We start from the raw sequence: 20,286 nt of genomic DNA, 5'->3' as shown, positions 1-20,286 counted from the left end.
GGTGTTTTTTGGAAGGAATGATGCTGAAGCTGAAACTCCAGTACTTTGGCCACCTCATGCAAAGAGTTGACTCATTGGAAAAGACACTGATGCTGGGAGGGATTCGGGGCAGGAGGAAAAGAGGACGACAGAGGATGAGATGGCTGGATGACATCACCGACTCAATGGACGTGAGTGAATTCCGGGAGTTGGTGATGGACACGGAGGCCTGACGTGCTGCGATTCATGGGGTCACAAAGAGTCAGACACGACTGAGCGACTGAACTGAACTGAACTGAACTGAAGATACAGTTGTTTGGGGAGTCATATTCTGCATTCCAGTCTGTGATCCCCCAACCTCTTAAGTGATTTTTTTAAACATTTGTCTAAATTAAAGTTTACTACCCTCTTCCCCCTTTCTAAAAAAACTTTTTTGGTTACACTGTGTCTTCATTTCTGCAGGAGAGCTCTCTCTAGTTGTGATGAGAGAGAATTATTCTCTTAGTTGTGTCCACAGGCTCCTCATTGCAGTGACCTCTTTTGTGAATCACAGGCTCTAGGGCATGGACTCAGTAGCTGTGATGCATGGGTTTATTGCTTCGTGGCATGTGGATCCATTGAGACCAGCATCAAATAGGTGTTCTCTACACTGGCAGTTGGATTGTTAACCACTGAACCACCAGAGAAGCCCAAGGTTTACTCTTTGGAATGTAATCTTCTATGAATTTTGACAAATGCATAGGACCATGAATTCATCATTACAATATTAAACAAAATAATTTCTTTGTCTTAAAGTCCCCATTCATGTCACCTATGTAATCCTCTATTTTTCAACAATCCCTGACAGCCACTGATCTTTTTACATCACGTATTGTTTTGGTTTTTATAGAATATCATATAACTGAAATCATACATTATGTTGCCTTTTCAAACTGGTTTCATTCATTTAGGAATGTTGATTTATGGTTCATCCATGTCTTTTCACCGTTTGATAGCCATTACTTTCTTTCATTGAATATATAGATGAACCACTTTTTTTTTCCCCATCCATTTCCCTATGTAGGAGCATCTTGAATACTTCTAGTTTTTGATGTTTATAAATAAAGCTTCTAGGAACTATTTGAATTCACTTTTTGCATAGACTTGAGTTTTCAAATCAATTGGGTAAGTATCTAGAACTGTAATTGCAGGATTATGTGGAAGATCATACTTAGATTCTTTTATTCTTTTTGACTCTTGGCTTTTGGATATCAGTTCCCCCCACTGGGGACTGAACCTGGGGCATGGCAGTGAAAGCCCAGAATCTTAACCACTTGGCCACCAGGTAACTTAGCAACTCCCCATATTTAAAAAATTTATTTTTATTTTTATTTATTTTCTTTCTTTTTTTAAAATATAAATTTATTTATTTTAATTGGAGGTTAATTACTTTAAAATATTGTATTGGTTGTAAGCCAGAAAGGAAAACACCAATACAGTATACTAACGCATATATATGGAATTTAGAAAGATGGTAATGATAACCCTGTATGTGAGACAGCAAAAGAGACACAGATGTATAGAACAGTCTTTTGGACTCTGTGGGAGAGGGAGAGGGTGGGATGATTTGGGAGAACAGAATTGAAACATGTATAATATCATATATGAAACGAATCACCAGTCCAGGTTCAATGCATGATAAATTTTACTTTTAGTTTTAATTGGAAATAATTGCTTTGCAATATTGTGTTGGTTTCTACCATACATGAGTCAGGCATAGGTATAGTTTTTTAAGAAACTGAGAAATGTCTCCTAAAGTGACTGTATCATTTTGTGTTACCATTTGCAGTGAATGAAAATATCAGACTTCCTGTTACCTGCATTATCTCTAGCAATTGGTGTTGTTAATGTTTTACAGTTGAGTCATAATATGTGCATAAAGATAGCTCATTATTGATATAATTTGCAATTATCTAAGGACAGTGATGCCTAACATCTTTTCATTCTAATCCCTTAGATTCAAGGAATTAGATCTGATAGACAGAGTGCCTGAAGAACTTGAACAGAGATCCCTAGTCAGTGACCAAAACCATCTCAAAGAAAAAAATGCAGAAGAGTGGTTGTATGAGGAAGCTTTACAAATAGCTGAGAAAAGAAGAAAAATAAAAAACAAGGGAGATGACCCAGAGAGATGTTATGGGGAGGGAGGTGGGAGGAGGGTTCATGTTTGGGAATGCATGTACGCCCATGGTGGAGTCATGTCAATGTATGGCAAAACCAATACAGTATTGTAAAGTAAAATAAAGTAAAAAAAAAAAAAAAAAGCAAGGGAGAAAAGAAAAGATAAACCCAACTGAATGCAAAGTTCCAGAGAAAAGCAAAGAAAGAAAAGAAGATCTTAAATGAACAATGCATAGAAACAGAGGAAAATAAAAGAATGGAGATGACTAGAGATCTCTTCAAGAAAGTTGGAGAGATCAAGGGAATATTTCAAGCAAGGATGGACATGATAAAGGACAGAAATGGTAAGGACCTAACCAAAGCAGGAGAGATTAAGAAGAGGTGGCAAGAAAACACAGAAGAAATATAGAAAAAAATACCTTAATGATGTCTTAAAATAACCATGAAGGTGTGGTCACTCACCTAGAGCCAGACATCCTGGAGTGTGAAGTCAAGTGGGCCTTAGGAATTATTACTATGAAGTAAACTAGTGAAAGTGATGGAATTCCAGTTGAGCTATTGCAAATCTTAAATGATGGCGCTGTTAAAGGGCTATACTCAATATGTCAGAAAATTTGGAAAACTCAGTAGTGGCCATAGGACTGGAAAAGCTCAGTTTTCATTCCAGTTCCAAAGAAGAGCAATGCCAAAGAATGTCAAGTTGCCATATAATTTCACTCATTACACATGCTAGCAAAGTTATTCTCAAAATCATTCAAGCTAGACTTCAGCCGTATGAAAAATGAGAACTTTCATATGTGCAAGCTGAATTTTGAAAAGACAGAGAAAGCAGATCAAATTGCTAATATCTGTTGGATGTTAGAAACAGCAAGGGAATTCCAGAAATATATGTACTTCTGCTTTATTGACTATGCTAAAGCCTTTGACTCTGTGGATTACAATATCCTGGGGAAAATTCTTAAAGACATGGGAATACCATACTACTTTACTTATCTTCTGAGAAACCTATATGTGGTCAAGAAGCAACCTTTAGAATTGGACATGGAATAAGTGACTGGTTCAAAATTGAAAAATAGTATAACAAGGTTGTATTTTCGTCCTATTTTTTAAACTTCCATGAAGAGTACATCATGTGAAATGTTGGGCTGGATGAATCACAACCTGGAATCAAGATTTCCTGTAGAGATAGCAACAACCTCAAATATGCAGATGACATCACTCTAGTGGCAGGAAGTGAATTAAAGGGCCTCTTGTTGAGGGTGAAACGGGAGAGTGAAAGAGCTAGCTTAAAACTTGATACAGCTACTACGGAAGAGGGTATGAACAAGCAACCCCACTCCTAGGCATATAACCTGAGAAAACCAAAATTGAAAGAGACACAGGTATCCAATTGGTCATTGCAACACTATTTACAATATCTAGAATATGGAAGCAACGTAGATGCCCATTGACAGATGAATGGATAAAGAAGTGGTGGTATATATACACAATGGAATATTACTCAGTCATAAAAGGGAACACATTTGAGTCAGTTTTAATCAGGAGGATGAACCTAGAACCTATTATACAGAGTGAAGTGAGTCAGAAAGAGAAAGATAAATATTGTATTCTAACACATATAACACATATAACATATAACAGTGGAAGTAAGGAGATACCCCTCGTCCAAGGTAAGGAGCAGTGGCTGTGCTTTGCTGGAGCAGCCGTGAAGAGATACCCCACGCCAATGTAAGAGAAATCCAAATAAGATGGTAAATGTTGCAAGAGAGCATCAGAGGGCAGACATACTGAAACCATATTCAAAGAAAACTAGTCAATCTAATCACACTAGGACCACAGCCTTGTCTAACTCAATGAAACCAAGCCATGCCTGTGGGGCAACCCAAGATGGGCGGGTCATGGTAGAGAGGTCTGACAGAATGTGGTCCACTGGAGAAGGGAATGGCAAGCCACTTCAGTATTCTTGCCTTGAGAACCCCATGAACAGTATGAAAAGGCAAAATGATAGGATACCAAAAGAGGAACTCCTCAGATCATTAGGTGCCCAATATGCTACTGGAGATCAGTGGAGAAATAACTCCAGAAAGAATGAAGGGACGGAGCCAAAACAAAAACAATACCCAGTTGTGGATGTGACTGGTGATAGAAGTGAGGTCTGATACTGTAAAGAGCAATATTGCATAGGAACCTGGAATGTCAGGTCCATGAATCAAGGCAAATTGGAAGTGGTCAAACAAGAGATGGCAAGGGTGAACGTCAACATTCTAGGAATCAGTGAACTAAAATGGACTGGAATGGGTGAATTTAACTCCGATGACCATTATATCTACTACTGTGGGCAGGAATCCCTCAGAAGAAATGGAGTAGCCATCATGGTCAACAAAAGAGTCCGAAATGCAGTACTTGGATGCAATCTCAAAAACGACAGAATGATCTCTGTTCGTCTCCAAGGCAAACCATTCAATATCACAGTTATCCAAGTCTATGCCCCAACCACTAACGCTGAAGAAACTGAAGTTGAACGGTTTTATGAAGACCTACAAGATCTTTTAGAACTAATACTCAAAAAAGATGTCCTTTTCATTATAGGGGATTGGAATGTAAAAGTAGGAAGTCAAGAAACACCTGGAGTAACAGGCAAATTTGGCCTTGGAATGCGGAATGAAGCAGGGCAAAGACTAATAGAGTTTTGCCAAGAAAATGCACTGGTCATAGCAAACACCCTCTTCCAACAACACAAGAGAAGACTCTGCACACGGACATCATGAGATGGTCAACACCGAAATCAGATTGATTATATTCTTTGCAGCCAAAGATGGAGAAGCTCCATACAGTCAACAAAAACAAGACCGGGAGAGGACTGTGGCTCAGATCATGAACTCCTTATTGCCAAATTCAGACTTAAATTGAAGAAAGTAGGGAAAACCACTAGACCATTCAGGTATGACCTAAATCAAATCCCTTATGATTGTACAGTGGAAATGAGAAATAGATTTAAGGGTCTAGATCTGATAGATAGAGTGCCTGATGAACTATGGAATGAGATTCGTGACATTGTGCAGGAGACAGGGATCAAGACCATCCCCATGGAAAAGAAATGCAAAAAAAGCCAAATGGCTTTCTGGCGAGGCCTTACAAATAGCTGTGAAAAGAAGAGAGGTGAAAAGCAAAGGAGAAAAGGAAAGATATAAGCATCTGAATGCAGAGTTCCAGAGAATAGCAAGAAGAGATAAGAAAGCCTTCTTCAGCAATTAATGCAAAGAAATAGAGGAAAACAACAGAATGGGAAAGGCTAGAGATCTCTTCAAGAAAATTAGAGATACCAAAGGAACATTTCATGCAAAGATGGGCTTGATAAAGGACAGAAATGGTCTGGACCTAACAGAAGCAGAAAATATTAAGAAGAGGTGGCAAGAATACATGGAAGAACTGTACAAAAAAGATCTTCATGACCCAGATAATCATGATGATGTGATCATTAATCTAGAGCCAGACATCTTGGAATGTGAAGTCAAGTGGGCCTTAGAAAGCATCACTATGAACAAAGCTAGTGGAGGTGATGGAATTCCAGTTGAGCTGTTTCAAATCCTGAAAGATGATGCTGTGAAAGTGCTGCACTCAATATGCCAGCACGTTTGGAAAACTCAGCAGTGGCCACAGGACTGGGAAAGGTCAGTTTTCATTCCAATTCCAAAAAAAGGTAATGCCAAAGAATGCTCAAACTACTACACAATTGCACTCATCTCACATGCTAGTAAAGTAATACTCAAAATTCTCCAAGCCAGACTTCAGCAATACGTGAACCATGAACTCCCTGATGTTCAAGCTGGTTTCAGAAAAGGCAGAGGAACCAGAGATCAAATTGCCAACATCCGCTGGATCATGGAAAAAGCAAGAGAGTTCCAGAAAAACATCTATTTCTGCTTTACTGACTATGCAAAAGCCTTTCACTGTGTGGATCACAATGAACTGTGGAAAATTCTAAAAGAGATGGGAATACCAGACCACCTAACCTGCCTCTTGAGAAATCTGTATGCAGGTCAGGGAGCAACAGTTAGAACTGGACATGTAACAACAGATTGGTTCCAAATAGGAAAAGGAGTACGTCAAGGCTGTATATTGTCACCCTGCTTATTTAACTTATATGCAGAGTACATCATGAGAAATGCTGTACTGGAAGAAACACAACTGTAATCAAGATTGCCAGGAGAAATATCAATGACCTCAGATATGCAGATGACACCACCCTTATTGCAGAAAGTGAAGAGGAGCTAAAAAGCCTCTTGATGAAAGTGAAAGAGGAGAGTGAAAAAGTTGGCTTAAAGCTCAACATTCAGAAAACGAAGATATGGCATCCGGTCCCATCACTTCATGGGAAATAGACGGGGAAACAGTGGAAACTGTGTCAGACTTTATTTTTGGGGGCTCCAAGATCACTGCAAATGGTGACTGCAGCCATGAAATTAATAAATGCTTACTCCTTGGAAGCAAACTGATGACCAACCTAGATAGCATATTGAAAAGCAGAGGGGGTGGTCCTAAGATGGTAGAGGAATAGGACGGGGAGACCACTTTCTCCCTCAAAAATTCATCAAAAGAACATTTCAACGCTGAGTAAATTCCACAAAACAACTTCTGAACGCTGGCAGAGGACATCAGGCACCCAGCAAAGCAGATCATTGACTTCAAAAACAGGTAGGAAAAAATATAATAAGATGAAAAAAGAGACAAAGGAGGTAGGGAGGGAGCTCTGTCCTGGGAAGGGAATTCCATCCCGGGAAGAGACTCTTAAAAAGAGAGCTTTCCAAACACCAGGAAACATTCTCACAGCCGAGTCTGTGGTGAGCTTTGGAAGCACAGAGGGCAACATAACAGGAAGGAAAAATAAATAAATAATTAAAACCAACAGATTACGAGCCCAACAGTAACTCCCCCAGCGAAAAGCAGTGCAGACGCCTGCATCCGCCACTAGCAAGTCGGGGCTGGGCAGGGAGGAATGGGAGGCACAGCCGGCAGTGCTTTTTAAGAATCGGGCCACGGGAGGCGTGGGCTGCAGTGTTTTCTTTTGAGAATCGAGCTGGAATGCCCCACGCGTGGACAGAGCGAACTAACTTGGGCTAGCAAACCAGACTGTGGGATAACTACCACGTGAAATGCTCGAACATAAGACAACGCCAGGACCGGGCACAGAACAAAGGACAGATCGGAAATAGCCGGCTGCAGACCATCCCCCTCCGGTGATAGGCAGCCAGAGCCTTAAGGGCTGGAAAGGGGCAATCACAGCTCAAGAGAGACATTACCTACCAAAATGCAAGCAGGTTTCTTTGTTAACTAAGACTTCTGGGGGTTCTGGACAGTCATCATCCGCCTGAGAAGGAACGCCAGCCTTACACCCAGAAAACTGAGCAGCAGGGAAAGGCCATAGTCACAGCGATTGCCCTCGCCAAACTCCTGAGCCACTCGGACCTGGGAAAGGCACAAAACGCAGGCCCAACCAAATCTGCGCCTCTGAGGGCTTCCTGAGTGCTGAGCCTGAGCGGCTTAGACCGGGGAGGTGCTTGAAGCCTAGGGCCGGCCTCAGACATTTCCCCGGGGGAGCTACATAGAGCCTGAGTGGTGTGCGCAGTGAGCAGGGGCAAGCCCAGAGTGGATGAGACACTGCAAGCACACGCCAGTAATATTTGCTTGCAGCATCCCTCCTTCCCCACAGCGCAACTGAATAGTGAACCTAGTGTGTCCACCACCGCCTTCCCTGTGTCAAGACGGAAATCAGACACGGAAGAGACCAGCAAACAGAGGAAGTTAAACAGAAGGAATCACCTTGGAAGTGACCCCACACAACCCACAACACCAGAGAAAGGGCCAGATATACCTTTACTACTTTTACAATCATTTTTTTGTTTGTTTGTTTGTTTGTTTCATTTTGTTTTGTTTTGTTTTTGGAGTTGATGGGGTTGCGTGATGTTTTTTTCTTCTTTTTCTGTTTTTCTTTATTTTTTTTAACTTTCTTAAATTTTTAAATACTCTATTTCTCTAATTATTATTTTTAATAATTCTTGTGGCTTTGTTTTTTTGTTTTATTTTGTTTTGTTTGTTTGCTTGTTTTTTCTTTCCTTTTTTTCCTCTTCTTCTTCTTTTCTTTAATATTGTATTTTTGAAAATCCAATTTCTACTCCAGATTTTTAATCTTTGCTTTTTGGTATTTGTTGTCAATTTTGTACATGTAAAAACCCAATTTTCAGTACCCAATTTTACCTGAGAGCAAGATTACTGGCTTGACCACTCTCCCCTCCTTTGGACTCTCCTTTTTCTCCACCAAGTGGCCTCTGTCTCCTCCCTCCCCCTTGTCTTCTCTACCCAACCCTGCGAATCTCTGTGTGTTCCAGATGGTGGAGAACACTCAGGCAACGGGTTACTGGCCGGATCTCTCTCTCTCCTTTTCATTTCCCTCTTTTATCCTCCTGGCCACCTCTGTCTACTTCCTCCCTCTCCTCTTCCCTGTATAACTCCATGAACACCTCTGAGTGGTCCAGACTGTGGAGCGTACATAAGGAAGTGATTACTGGCTAGCTTGCTAACTCCTCTTTTGATCCCACCTCATTTCATTCCAGTCACCTCTAACTACCCCCTCCCTCTTAACTCAGTGAACCTCTATGGGTGACCCTTAATGTGGAGAAACCTTTCATCTTTAACCTAGATGCTTTATCATCAGTGCTGTATAGATGGAGAAGTCCTGAGGCTAGGGTAAAAATAAAACTGAAAACCAGAAACAGGAGGCTTAAGTCCAAATCCTAAGAACATCAGAGAAATCCTGAATCCAGGGAACATTAATCAATAGGAGCTCATCAAACGCCTCCATACCCACACTGAAACCAAGCACCACCCAAGGGCCAACAAGTTCCAGAGAAAGACATACCATGCAAATTCTCCAGCAACACAGGAATACACCCCTGAGCTTCAATATACAGGCAGCTCAAAACTACTCCAAAACGATTGACATCTCACAACCCATTACTGGACAATTCATAGCACTCCAGAGAGAAGAAATCCAGCTCCACCCACCAGAAACTCCAACACAAGCCTCCCTAACCAAGAAACCTTGACAAGCCACTGATACAACCCCACCCACAGTGAGGAAACTCCATAATAAAGAGAACTCCACAAATTCCCAGAATATAGAAAGGCCACCCCAAATGCAGCAATATAACCAAGATGAAGAGACAGAGGGATACCCAGCAGGTAAAGGAACAGGAGAAATGCCTACCAAACCAAACCAAAGAGGAGGAGATAGGGAATCTACCTGAGAAAGAATTCCATATATTGATAGTGAAAATGATCCAAAATCTTGAAATCAAAATGGAATCACAGATAAATAGCCTAGAGACAAGGATTGAGAAGATGCAAGAAAGGTTTAACAAGGACCTAGAAGAAATAAAAGAGAGTCAATATATAATGAATAATGCAATAAATGAGATCAGAAACACTCTGGAGGCAACAAATAGTAGAATAATGGAGGCAGAAGATAAGATTAGTGAAATAGAAGATGGAATGGTAGAAATAAATGAATCAGTGAGGAAAAAAGAAAAATGAATTAAAAGAAATGAGGACAACCTCAGAGACCTCCAGGACAATATGAAATGCTCCAACATTCGAATTATAGGAGTCCCAGAAGAAGAAGACAAAAAGAAAGACCACGAGAAAGTTCTTGAGGAGATAATAGTTGAAAACTTCCCCAAAATGGGGAAGGAAATAATCACCCAGGTCCAAGAAACCAAGAGAGTTCCAAACAGGATAAACCCAAGGTGAAACACCCCAAGACATATATTAATCAAATTAACAAAGATCAAACACAAAGAACAAATATTAAAAGCAGCAAGGGAAAAACAACAAATAACACACAAGAGGATTCCCATAAGGATAACAGCTGATCTTTCAATAGAAACTCTTCAGGTCAGGAGAGAATGGCAAGACATACTTAAAGTGATGAAAAAAAATAACCTACAGCCCAGATGACTGTACCCAGCAAGGATCTCATTCAAATATGAAGGAGAAATAAAAAGCTTTACAGACAAGCAAAAGCTGAGAGAATTCAGCACCACCAAACCAGCTCTCCAACAAATACTAAAGGATATTCTCTAGACAGGAAACACAAAAAGGGGGTATAAACCCGAACCCAAAACAATAAAGTAAATGGCAACAGGATCACACTTATCAATAATTACCTTAAACGTAAATGGGTTGAATGCCCCAACCAAAAGGCAAAGACTGGCTGAATGGATACAAAAACAAGATCCCTCTATATGCTGCTTACAAGAGACCCACCTGAAAACAACGGACACATACAGACTGAAAGTGAAGGGCTGGAAAAAGATATTCCATGCAAATAGAGACCAAAAGAAAGCAGGAGTAGCAATACTCATATCAGATAAAATAGACTTTAAAACAAAGGCTGTGAAAAGATACAAAGAAGGCCAGTACATAATGATTAAAGGATCAATCCAAGAAGAAGATATAACAATTATAAATATATATGCACCCAACATAGGAGCACCGCAATATGTAAGACAAATGCTAACAAGCATAAAAGGGTAAATTAACAATAACACAATAATAGTGGGAGACTTTAATACCCCCACTCACACCTATGGACAGATCAACTAAACAGAAAATTAACAAAGAAATGCAAACTTTAAATGATACAATAGACCAGTTAGACCTAATTGATATCTATAGGACATTTCACCCCAAAACAATGAATTTCACCTTTTTCTCAAGTGCTCACAGAACCTTTTCCAGGATATATCACATCCTGGGCCATAAATCTAACCTTGATAAATTCAAAAAAATTGAAATCATTCCAAGCATCTTTTCTGACCATAAAGCACTAAGATTAGATCTCAATTACAGGAGAAAAAATATTAAAAATCCCAACATATGGAGGCTGAACAACATGCTGCTGAATAACCAAATCACAGAAGAAATCAAAAAAGAAATCAAATTATGCATAGAAACGAATGAAAATGAAAACACAACAACCCAAAATCTGTGGGACACTAAAACAGCAGTACTAAGAGGAAAGTTCATAGCAATACAGGCATACCTCAAGAAACAAGAAAAAAGTCAAATAAATATCCTAACTCTACACCTAAAGCAACTAGAAAAGGAAGAAATGGAGAACCTCAGAGTTAGGAGAAGGAAAGAAATCTTAAAAATTAGGGCAGAAATAAATGCAAAAGAAACAAAAGAGACCATAGCAAAAATCAACAAAGCCAAAAGCTGGTTCTTTGAAAGGATAAATAAAATTGACAAACCATTAGCTAGGCTCATCAAGAAACAAAGGGAGAAGAATAAAATCAATAAAATTAGAAATGAAAATGGAGAGATCACAACAGACAACACAGAAATACAAAGGATCATATGACTCTACTATCAGAAATTATATGCCAATAAAATGGACAATGAGGAAGAAATGGACAAATTCGTAGAAAAGTACAACTTTCCAAAACTGAACCAGGAAGAAATAAAAAATCTTAACAGCCCCATCACAAGCATGGAAATTGAAACTGTAATCAGAAATCTTCCAGCAAACAAAAGCCCAGGTCCAGACGGCTTCACAGCTGAATTATACCAAAAATTTCGAGAAGAGCTAACACCTATCCTACTGAAACTCTTCCAGAAAATTACCGAGGAAGGTAAACTTCCAAACTCATTCTATGAGCCCACCATCACCCTAATACCAAAACCTGACAAAGACGCCACACAAAAAAAAAAAAAACTACAGGCCAATATCACTGATGAACATAGATGCAAAAATCCTCAACAAAATTCTAGCAATCAGAATCCAACAACACATTAAAAAGATCATACACCATGACCAAGTAGGCTTTATCTCAGGGATGCAAGGATTCTTCAATATCCGCAAATCAATCAATGTAATTCACCACATTAACAAATTGAAAAATAAAAGCCATATGGTTATCTCAATAGATGCAGAGAAGGCCTTTGACAAAACTCAACATCCATTTATGATAAAAAACTCTTCAGAAAGCAGGAATAGAAGGAACATACCTCAACATAATAAAAGCTATATATGACAAACCCACAGCAAACATTATCCTCAATGGTGAAAAATTGAAAGCATTTCCCCTAAAGTCAGGAACAAGACAAGGGTGCCCACTTTCACCGCTACTATTCAACATACTTCTGAAAGTTTTGGCCACAGCAATCAGAGCAGAAAAAGAAATAAAAGGAATCCAAATTGGAAAAGAAGAAGTAAAACTCTCACTGTTTGCAGACGACATGATCCTCTACATAGAAAATCCTAAAGACTCCACCAGAAAATTACTAGAGCTAATCAATGAATATAGTAAAGTTGCAGGATATAAAATCAACACTCAGAAATCCCTTGCATTCCTATACACAAATAATGAGAATGTAGAAAAAGAAATTAAGGAAACAATTCCATTCACCATTGCAACAAAAAGAAAAAAATACTTAGGAATATACCTACCTAAAGAAACTAAAGACCTATATATCGAAAACTATAAAACACTGATGAAAGAAATCAAAGAGGACACCAATGGAAAAATATACCATGTTCATGGATTGGAAGAATCAATACAGTGAAAATGAGTATACTACCCAAAGCAATCTACAGATTCAATGCAATCCCTATCAAGCTACCAGCGGTATTTTTCACAGAACTAGAACAAATAATTTCAAGATTTATATGGAAATACAAAAAACCTTGAATAGCCAAAGCAATCTTGAAAAAGAAGAATGGAACTGGAGGACTCAACTTGCCTGACTTCAGGCTCTACTACAAAGCCACAGTCATTAAGAGAGTATGGTACTGGCACAAAGACAGAAATATAGATCAATGGAACAAAATAGAAAGCCCAGAGATAAATCCACACACCTATGGACACCTTATCTTTGACAAAGGAGGCAAGAATATACAATGGAGTAAAGACAATCTCTTTAACAAGTGGTGCTGGGAAAACTGGTCAACCACTTGTAAAAGAATGAAACTAGATCACTTTCTAACACCACACACAAGAATAAACTCAAAATGGATTAAAGATCTAAATATAAGACCAGAAACTATAAAACTCCTAGTGGAGAACAATGGCAAAACGCTCTCTGACATAAATCACAGCAGGATCCTCTATGATCCACCTCTCAGAATACTGGAAATAAAAGCAAAAATAAACAAATGGGACCTAATTAAAATTAAAAGCTTCTGCACAACAAAGGAAACTATAAGTAAGGTGAAAAGACAGCCTTCTGAATGGGAGAAAACAATAGCAAATGAAGCAACTGACAAACAACTAATCTCAAAAATATACAAGCAACTTATGCAGCTCAACTCCAGAAAAATAAATGACCCAATCAAAAAATGGGCCAAAGAACTAAATAGGCATTTCTCCAAAGAAGACATACCACATGAAAAGATGCTCAACATCACTCATTATCAGAGAAAAGCAAATCAAGACCACAATGAGGTACCATTTCACACCAGTCAGAATGGCTGCAATCCAAAAGTCTACAAGCAATAAATGCTGGAGAGGATGTGGAGAAAAGGGAGCCCTCTTACACTGTTGGTGGGAATGCAAACTAGTACAGCCACTATGGAGAACAAATTGCAAATAGAGCTGCCTTATGACCCAGCATTCCCACTGCTGGGCATACACACCAAGAAAACCAGAATTGAAAGAGACACATGTACCCCAATGTTCATCACAGCACTGTTTATAATAGCCAGGACATGGAAACAACCTAGATGTCCATCAGCAGATGAATGGATAAGCAAGCTGTGGTACATATACACAATGGAGTATTACTCAGCCATTAAAAGGAATACATTTGAATCAGTTCTAATGAGATGGATGAAACTGGAGCTGATTATACAGAGTGAAGTAAGCCAGAAAGAAAAACACCAATACAGTATACTGACACATATATACGGAATTTAGAAAGATGATAATGATGACCCTGTATGCAAGACAGCAAAAGAGACACAGATGTGTAGAATGGACTTTTGGACTCTGAGGGAGAGGGAGAGGGTGGGATGATTTGGGAGAATGGCATTGAAACATGTATACTATCATGTAAGAAATGAAGTGCCAGTCTATGTTCGATGCAGGATACAGGATGCTTGGGGCTGGTGCATGGGGATGATCCAGAGAGATGACATGGGGTGGGAGGTGGGAGGTGGATTCAGGATTGGGAGCTTGTATACACCCATGGTGGATTCATGTCAATGTATGGCAAAACCAATACAGTATTGTAAAGTAAAAAAAAGTAAAAAAAAAAAAAAGAAAGAAAGAAAGAAAAAAGAAAAGCAGAGACATTACTTTGCTGACTAAGGTCCGTCTAGTCAAGGCTGTGGTTTTTCCTGTGGTCATGTATGTATGTGAGAGTTGGACTGTGAAGAAGGCTGAGCACCTAAGAATTGATGCTTTTGAACTGTGGTGTTGGAGAAGACTCTTGAGAGTCCCTTGGACTGCAAGGAGATCCAACCAGTCCATTCTGAAGGAGATCAGCCCTGGGATTTCTTTGGAGGGAATGATGCTGAAGCTGAAACTCCAGTACTTTGGCCACCTCATGCGAAGAGTTGACTCATTGGAAAAGACTCTGATGCTGGGAGGGATTGGGGGCAGGAGAAGGGGACAACAGAGGATGAGATGGCTGGATGGCATCACTGACTCCATGGACGTGAATCTGAGTGAACTCCGGGAGTTGGTGATGGACAGGGAGGCCTGGCGTGCTGAAATTCGTGGGGTCGCAAAGAGTTGGACACGACTGAGCGACTGAACTGAACTGAAGTGGCAACAGACTAGGCTGTGAACAAATGATAGTGTTAGCTGCTCAGTCGTGTCTGACTCTCTGCAACTCCATTGACTGTAGCTCAGCAGGCTCCTCTGTCCATGGAATTCTGCAGGCAAGAATACTGAAGTGGGTTGACATTCTCTTCTCTAGTGGATCTTCCTGACCCAGGGATAAAACCTACGTTTCCCTGGTTGTTTCTTTACTGACTGAGCCACCAGGGAAGCCCCATGAAAAAGTGGGTTTTTCTCAAATCATAAAGAAAACATGAAAAATTCATTGTGATGTTAAGACATCCATTATTCTACACTGCTGCTACTGCTAAGTCACTTCAGTCATGTCCGACTCTTAGCGACCCCACGGACATCAGGCTTCTCCGTCCATGGGATTTTCCAAGTAAGAGTACTAATAAGGTATTAATTATTCTACACTGTAAAAGATGGCAGGCTTATTTTTAAGTTTTTATATACTTTCATTGAATGTTGACATAAGAGACCTGATCATGATTAGACCCATTACCATTGATTCATTCAATAATTATTTTTGACATTTTTTCTGCGAATATACAGATGACAACGATAGCTTTTTACATAATTTTCACTTCTTACAAAAAGTGTGAGAATTCTACATTGTTTTTGAAATCTCAGATTCCCTTTCTCTTGTCCAATATAAGCAATATTCTTTCTCAGCATTTTCTTGCTCACTGCTTTGATCTGAAAAGATGTCTATAGTATTCCATTCACATTAAATTTTTGAGATTTATATTATGTTGTTTTAATCCAGGAGTTCCAGAAAATATATAGCTTAAATTAAATGAAACCTGGGATTATTTAATAATCTTAATAGAAATTCCTGAATAAAGAATTTCAAATTATTTTTACTGTTTCTTTGGGAGACAAATGAAGTTATTCATGGTATATTAAGTAATACACAGAACATACTGAAGAAAAAGACTATTTAAAAGAACTTCACTAATGTGACATAAACATACTCATGTTTAATTATAAATGTCACAATAGCTTTTTTCTGATGTTTATCTATAAACCACAGTGTCATTTATAATTACACATCAAGTGTGTCTCTTATAGAACTGTCTTTTGGACTCTGTGGGAGAGGGCGAGGGTGGGATGATTTGGGAGAATGGCATTGAAACATGTATAATATCATATATGAAGTGAATCGCTAGTCCAGGTTTGATGCATGATACTGGATGCTTGGGGCTAGTGGACTGAGATGACCCAGAGGGATGGTATGGGAAGAGAGGAGGGAGAGGGGTTCAGGATGGGGAACATGTGTATACCTATGGTGGATTCATGTTGATGTATGGCAAAACCAATACAATATTGTAAAGTTATTAACCTCCAATTAAAATAAGTAAATTTAAAAAAATTATGCATCATGGACAACCTGTCACTAAACAAAGCTACATGGAAAATTAATGTATAAATCCTCATCTTAGCTTGCTTACATATGCAAAGATCCTATTTTCAAATAAGGTCAAAGTTTCAGACTCTAGATACACATGAATTTTTTGAAGAACACTATGCAAACCAGTAAAGTACTGAAAGCAAATACTTCTTAGGACAATGTTAAACAATAACTTATATCTTCACTGAGCATAGTAATTCATGTGTTTTCAAAGTTTTTTTATAGAATCTGCTTTTTACCAGTGTTTTCAATAATGGATTATATGAATGTACATGCTTTTAAGAAACGATACCTTAAGACTGGGCTTTGAGGACCATTTTAAGCAGTAAAATCGCCAATAAAAATACAAAAATGTAAAAATTATGGCATGAGATAGGCCATAGAAAAGGAATGTGTTTAAGATATAAGAGCTGAAAAAAGAAAGGAGAGCATTATTTTGTTTAACCTCAGCTGGAAATGTGTGCAAAGGTTTCTTAAATCCAAGACTTAAAGGGCAACGTTAGGGGAAATGTTTAAGATGTTTCAATAGCAGATCTCCCACTTTAATCGTCAACCCCGTGTCCCTTTTTTCCCTGTTAAAAAAGACACTGGAGAGACATACTTGTTTCAACTCTGGACATCTTAGAGAATAAAGTTTGTTCTGTTAATCAATAGCTTTATCTTCTTTTTTTAAATTACAGAATAATATTTTATAATGTTGTGATGTCTTTTGCCGTACATCAACAGGAATCAGCATTCAGTTCAGTTCAGTTCAGTCACTCACTCACGTCTGACTCTTTGCAACCCTGTGAATCGCAGCACGCCAGGCCTCCCTGTCCATCACCATCTCCCAGAGTTCACTCAAACTCATGTCCATTGAGTCCATGATGCCATCCAGCCATCTCATCCTCTGTCGTCCCCTTCTCCTCCTGCCCCCAATCCCTCCCAGCATCAGAGTCTTTTCCAATGAGTCAACTCTTCGCATGAGGTGGCCAAAGTACTGGAGTTTCAGCTTCAGCATCATTCCTTCCAAATAACACCCAAGGTTGATCTCCTTCAGAACGGACTGGTTGGATCTCCTTGCAGTCCAAGGGACTCTCAAGAGTCTTTCAAACACCACAGTTCAAAAGCATCAATTCTTCAGTGCTCAGCCTTCTTCACAGTCCAACTCTCGCATCCATACATGACCACTGGAAAAACCAAAGCCTTGACTAGATGGATCTTTGTTGGCAAAGTAATGTCTCTGCTTTTCAATATGCTATCTAGGTTGCATTAGGTATACATACATCCCCTCCTTCTTGAACCTCCCACCCACCTCCATCCCCATCCCACCCTGCTAGTTGTCACAGAGCACTGTCTTTGAGTTCCCCATGTCATGCTTTCATATCATGTCACCCTCTCCTTCCCCAATCAATAGCTTTGAATTTACTGAATAAATTCCAATCTATCTGTCTCTTTATATGTTTAAAACTCTACTTTTTATAAAGGAACTTATGCTATTTCAACTTCTTTTGTAATAAGTTAATTTGAAATTGAAATGTATTAATCACCTGAAAATCCAGTGGTGCTTCTCCCATCTACCCCAGGTGACATGGAAAATTCAGAATTTTTGATAAGTGCACTCATTTCAGTAAATTCAGCATGATATAAAATGTTTCTTTTCCCCTATGCCATAGGAATTCATCCAAACATAAATTTCCGTATCTATAGTAAAATAAATCAGCAATTAGTTAAAATAATCTAGCATCATGTAAAGCATGGTGGCTATAGCTAATAATTCGGTGTTATGTATTTGAAAGTTGCTAAGAGAGTATATCTTAAAAGTTCTCATCACAAAAAATGATTATAACTATTTGTGGTGGTGAGGTGTTAACTAGACCTATTTTGATTATTTTGTGATTTATACAAATATCTAATTATTATGTTGTACACCTGAGACTAATGCAATGTTATATGTCAATTTTATTTCAATAAAAATAATTTTAAAAAGGAAAGAAAACATAAAACAGATGGGATTCTGTCCATCAACATTTTTATGGCCTTGGAAAAGACAGCCACTCTATTATCTGATGGTTGGATAATAGTTTAAATCCACAGTGAGTCTCCCTGAAGCTCACAGACTTCCTCTGCTGGTTCCCAAGTTTGCTGGAATTGTCCTGAGTCCTGGGTGTCTGAACCATTGGCCTCCTGCAGTCATGGAGGCTGTCTCTCCTTTCTGGTGCCTCAGGGAGGAGAATTGAACAACAAAAGCTCTGCCATATTCTTGTTTCCAATGTGTTCCTTCCTGCGACTTCATCTTTGCCCTGCCAGGGTGAAACAGACCTTGTAATGCTTTGCACCTGCTCGTTGTAAACTCCACAAACCCAGTCCACTTGTTCCCCACTTGTCCAGTGAGCCCAGCCAGTCATGCTCTGGAGCTGGGCTTGTTTTTAAGTGAGAAGAGTTTTCAATCCCAGAATTTCAGAGGCCAAAGATGATCTACATTCCTCTGCTCTTGCTGCATTTTGTCTGGTTTAGTTTCACTGTCATCATTAATAAAGGATCAGGAACAAGACAAGGGTGTCCACTTTCACCACTATTATTCAACATAGCTTGGAAAGTCTTAGTAACAGCAATCGGAGAAGAAAAAGAAATAAAAGGAATCCAGATCAGAAAAGAAGAAGTAAAATTCTCAGTTTGCAGATGACATGATACTGTACATGGAAAACCCTAAAGATAGTATCAGAAAATTACTTGAGCTAATCAGTGAATTTAGCAAAGTTGCAGGATACAAAATCAATACACAGAAATCACTTGCATTTCTATGTACTAAGAATGAAAATCCAGAAAGAGAAATTAAGGAATCAATCCCATTCACCATTTCAACAATAAGTATTAAATATCTAGGAATAAACTTACCTAAGGAGACAAAAGAATTGTACACAGAAAATTACCAGACACTAATGAAATAAATCAAAGATGACATAAACAGATGGAGAGATATTCCATGTTCCTGGGTAGGAATAATCAATATTGTGAAAATGACTATACTACCAAATGTAATCTACATATTCAATATGATCCCTAACAAATTACCAATGGCAAATTACCAGAGTAGCAAAAGTAGTCTTGAGAATGAAGAATGGAGCTGAAGGAATCAATGTTCCTGATTTCAGATCATACTACAAAGCTGCAGCCATCAAGACAGTATGGTACTGGCACAAAAACAGAAATATAGACCAAGGGAACAAGATAGCCCAGAAATAAACCCATGCACCTATGGGTACCTTACTTTTGACAAAGGAGGCAAGAATATACAATGGGGCAAAGACAGCCTCTTCAATAAGTGGTGCTGGACAGCTACATGTAAAAGAATGAAATTAGAACACTTCTTAACACCATACACAAAGATAAACTCAAAATGTATCAACGACCTAAATGTAAGACCAGAAGCTATAAAATTCTTAGAGGGAAACATAGGCAGAACACTCAGTGACATAAATCAAAGCAAGATTCTCTATGACCCACCTCCTAGAGTAATGGAAATAAAAGCAAAAGTAAACAATGGGACCTGATTAAACTTAAAAGCTTTTGCACAGGAAAGGAAACTATAAGCAAGGTGAAAAGACAACCCTCAGAATGGGAAGAAACAATAGCAAATGAAACAACTGACAAAATTTAATTTCCAAAATATACAAGCAGTTCATACAACTCAATGCCAGAAAAACAAACAACCCAATCAAAAAGTGGGAAAAAGACCTAAACAGACATTTCTCCAAAGAAGACATACAGATGGCTAAAAAACACATGAAAAGATGCTCAACATCACTCATTATTAGAAAAATGCATATCAAAACTACAATGAGATATCACATCATACTGGTCAGAATGGCCATCATCAAAAAGTTTACAAACAAATTCTGGAGAGGGTGT

This window comes from Oryx dammah, unplaced genomic scaffold, assembly GCF_014754425.2.
Source record: "Oryx dammah isolate SB20612 unplaced genomic scaffold, SCBI_Odam_1.1 HiC_scaffold_29, whole genome shotgun sequence".
Taxonomy (NCBI): domain Eukaryota; kingdom Metazoa; phylum Chordata; class Mammalia; order Artiodactyla; family Bovidae; genus Oryx; species Oryx dammah.
Note: the sequence above shows the minus strand (reverse complement) of the source record.